Source organism: Meriones unguiculatus, chromosome 12 (genome assembly GCF_030254825.1).
Source record: "Meriones unguiculatus strain TT.TT164.6M chromosome 12, Bangor_MerUng_6.1, whole genome shotgun sequence".
NCBI lineage: Eukaryota > Metazoa > Chordata > Mammalia > Rodentia > Muridae > Meriones > Meriones unguiculatus.
The window spans coordinates 68,441,032-68,445,525 of record NC_083360.1 but is presented as its reverse complement, the minus strand read 5'-3'; positions in this window follow the sequence as shown (position 1 = coordinate 68,445,525).

Genomic DNA, 4,494 nt, shown 5'->3' with positions numbered 1-4,494 from the left:
TTCACATGTAGAAAGTAAAGCTGGGAGAGGTCAGGATTATATACTATCATACAACACGGAAGCAGCCAAGCCAATTCAGACTCCCGTCTGCCTTTCCAAAATGCATACTTGAAATTAAAGCATTTGATCTTGAGATTTTTTTATGCCAAACATACCAGTAAGAAACACAAATGAGACTATGGCAACTGATGGATGGCCAAGAAGGTTCACTACAGCCAGGTAAGGAAGTGTCACCTTCATCTAGTGCCAAGTCACAAGTGATAGAGCCACACAGCCCAGCTGGGTTTTGTTGTTTTTTTAAAAGTATCTTAAACATTTGATTTTACCAATAGAGACTTGGTTGGGAGCCAGATGCTGGGGTGAAAGCTTGCTGGCTTGGAGAGGCAGAGAAAGCACCCAGCTGACCTTCTTCCTCAGCTGACATCCCCCCCACCAAAAAAAAAAAGCTCTCCTTTTCTATGTCATCTCAGATAATCCACAAACTGAATGTCTCTCTCTGTTTCACTTGGAATGTGGCAAGTGTCTGAAGACTCCAAAGAGGGCTGATGAAATTGCCTAGCTCCACTGGTAAAGGTACTTACTAGCAATCCTGACTACCTGAGTTTGACCTTTACAATTGCATGGTGGTGGGAGAAAATGGACCTCTACAAACTGTCCTCTGGCCTCCACGTGCATATGCCCACATGCATGCACCATGCACACACACGCAATCAATCAAATAAGATTAAAAGCTTTATTCCAAATAGCCTGAATCTAGAAACAACCCAGATGTCCCTCAATGGAGGAATGGATACAGAAATTGTGGTACATTTACACAATGGAATACTACTCAGCAATTAAAAACAAGGAAACCATGAAGTTTGCAGGCAAATGGTGGGAACTAGAAAAGATCATCCTGAGTGAGGTATCTAAGAAGCAAAAAGACACACATGGTATATGCTCACTTATAAGTGGATATTAGACATATAATATAGGATAAACATACTAAAATATGTACACCTAAAGAAGCTAAGCAAGAAGGAGGACCCTGGGTAAGATGATCAATCCTCACTCAGGCAAAAGAGATGGACATTGGAAGAGGAAGAAAACAGGGAACAGGACAGGAGCCTACCACAGAGGGCCTCTGAAAGACTCTACCCAGCTTTGTATCAAAGCAGATGCTGAGACTCATAGCCAAACTTTAGGCAGAGTGTAGGGAATTTTAGGAAAGAAGGGGGAGATAAAAAGACCTGGAGGTGATAAGAGCTCCACAAGGGGAGCAACAGAACCAAAATATCTGGACACAAGGGTCTTTTCTGAGCCTGATACTCCAACTAAGGACCATACATGGAGATAACCAAGAACCCCTGCACAGATGTAGCCCATGGCAGTTCAGTCTCCAAGTGGGTACCCTAGTAATGGGAACAGGGACTGTCTCAGACATGAACTCAGTGGCTGGCTCTTTGATCACCTCCCCCTGATGGGGGAGCAGCCTTGCCAGGCCACAGAGGAAGACAATCCAGCCAGTGTTGATGAGACCTGATAGGCTAGAGTCAGAAGGAAAGGCAGAAGGACCTCCCCTATCAGTGGACTTGGGGAGGGGCATGGGAGGAAGAGGGAATGAGGGCAGGATTAGGAGGGGATGAGGGAGGGAGCTACGGCTGGACTACAAAGTGAATAAATTATAATAAAAAATTAATGAAGTATATTATTTTCCTAAAAAAAAAAGACTAAAAATTTTGAGGACCTTTATGACCCCAAAGTAAAATTCATTCCCTAATAAAAAAAAGCTGATCTGCATTTAATTCAAAACTCTTTTTGTAGCATATATTAATTAGTTTTTAGTTATCACTGAAAGAAAAAAAAAACACCCAAGAGAAGCAATTCAAGAGAGAAGTAGTTTGTAGTGGAATACAGTCATCCAGGAGAGAGGGCATGGTGAAAAACTGGCCTGTGGCAACGGGGACTTGCAATGGCCACTTCTCTCAACTTAGAAGATCAGGGAACTGAAATATTTATCACTGAAGTGCTGCCTCCTTCCTCCCAAGATAGCACTGTTGGCTGAGATCAAGTGCTCGAATTCATGAGTTGGGGGGAGGGCCGTCTCACATTCAAACCCTAAGAGGGAGCTTTTGTAAATGATGAGTATAATAAGGATGGTGTGATAAAAATAGCTAACATTTTGAACACCAGAGGTCCGCACAGGACTGAATTTTATAGACTTGAATAAATTCAGTCTTCACAACTATTGCTCATATCTACAGAGAAAACTGTAGACATTACAGGGGAAATGAGCATAGCCATACATCTTGTACATATTTAAATGAATAAACATATCTAATCTAAAAATAAAATAAGAAAAATGGTCATTATCTAATTTGTTTATTCCAAATAAAATACCCCTTTAACATAAGACTGTTCTTCACCCAGTGATAGAATGGTGTAAACAGATGAACCTTTGTAACTGACAGTCCTGATAAAGTATTCATAAACATAATTCCAGTTGTGTTTAAAAAAAAATAATCGGTTAGTGGCCATAAAGAGTATAAACTTTTTAGAGGTATTTGTTTTCCAAATGTATGTATTTTATTTTGTGGGTATGAGGAATGCTTTGCCTGCACATATGTGTATACACAGTGTGTATGCCTGTGTGCATGCCATACACGCCATGTGTGTGACTGGTGCCTGGGTCAGAAGAAGGTATCAGATCCCTGGAATTAGAGTTATGGAGGTTGTGAGCTGCCACATGGGTACTGATAATCAAACCTGGATCGTCTTCAGGAAAAGAAAATGCTCTTAGCCCGACACAGCTCTGCAACCCTCAGATCCTTATTTTTTTGTACTCATGGTGCTCACCCCTCACTTGCAAACACAGAGTTGTTTTTCAAACTTAAAGGGTAAAATGAAAAAATAAAATAAAATAAAATAACTGAACGCAATTCTTCATGGTATTCCCCATGGCCAGTAAAGGACAGAATCCTTTTTTGATACATGGGTTGTTTTTCCCAGAGTTCCAGAAAGGGGAGGCCTGGGAAGCAATGCCAGACTCAGAGCCTGAATCAATCAATCTCTCTCTCTCTTTCTCTCTCTCTTTCTCTCTCTCTCTCTCTCTCTCTCTCTCTGTCTCTCTGACTGTCATTAGTACTAGTTGCCAAGTGTTCCAGTTTTACCAGCACCTTGTTTGACCCATGTGTATAGTTCTGACTAACCAGTTATATGAACACATGTTTTAGGGGCTGGAGAGGTGGCTCTGCAGTTAAGAGCACTTAGCACTTACTGATCTTCTGGAGAAGATCTATTCTTAGCACCCTCACTGTGGCTCACAAAGAACTCTAACTCCAGTCCAAGGGGTGATTCAACACCCTCTTCTGGCCTCCACAGGCACTGCACACATGTGATATGCAGATACACATGCAGGCAGAACACCCACACACATGAAATAAAAAATAAGATAAATAGAAAAGTGTGGTTTTGCTCAGTCCTGATGCAACTTGATAAACTGGGGTGGATGGGAAAGGGAGGTCCCCTTTTCTCAGGAAAAGGGGGGTGGGGAAGGAGGGTGAAACTGGCAGGGTAGGAAGCATGGGGCTACAAGGGTGTAAAGTGAATAAAAAATAAATTAAAATAATTTTTAAAAAGAAAACTTGTTTCACTTTCATATCAGATATAAATTATAATACAGGTCTCTCCAAAGCTTTTGGTTTTTAACTGCTATAATTATCAAAGGGAGGCTGTTCTATTAACCTGTGATCTGAAGGAAGTTCAGCAAACAGAGCTGCATGCAGACCTGGGTACTTATGCCATGAGTGAGAACCATTCTGTTTTGTTTTGTTTTTTTATGCACTAAGATAGACAGTTTGTTATCACAGCATAACAAGACGTATCCTGACTAATTTAACCACTTTGTTTATAGCTTAACTTATGCAGTAGCCTTGCTGAAAAATCCAGGGGGGAACATGGATTCAAATGTCACAAAGTCCTTCTAAACAAAATAATTCTATTTGTATTCTCGTTATATTCCTAAGTTTACGTCTTTGTTTTGTAGCCCAGAGTGACCTAGAACTCATGTTTCTGGAACTGTAGTTTGAATGATGAGATTCCTGACATGTGCCACCAGACCTGGCTTCTGTTTTCTTTTTTTACACTTCTGTGTTAGTGATGGTGTTCATTAGAAATACTAAGAAAATGTGTGTGTGTGTGTGTGTGTGTGTGTGTGTGTTCGCTTTATCCTTTCTATCCCAATCACACTGTTCTATCCCAATCCTCATGGTGTACTTAAGTGTATGGCATGCAATAGGTGTTCAATAAAGATTTGACATGGATGAAACTAAAACATATAACCCTCAAAGATTCGAAAATATATTCAAAGAAAAACTTCTCTCATTTCAGAGTTCTGATGACTAGCATGGGATCAGGCACACCCAATCCCAAGGAATTAATTATCTATTTTCCCAGCCCTCTGTAGAAACACAGAAAGAGTGATAATTCTCAGGAACAAGTGTTTTCTCAAGTCAC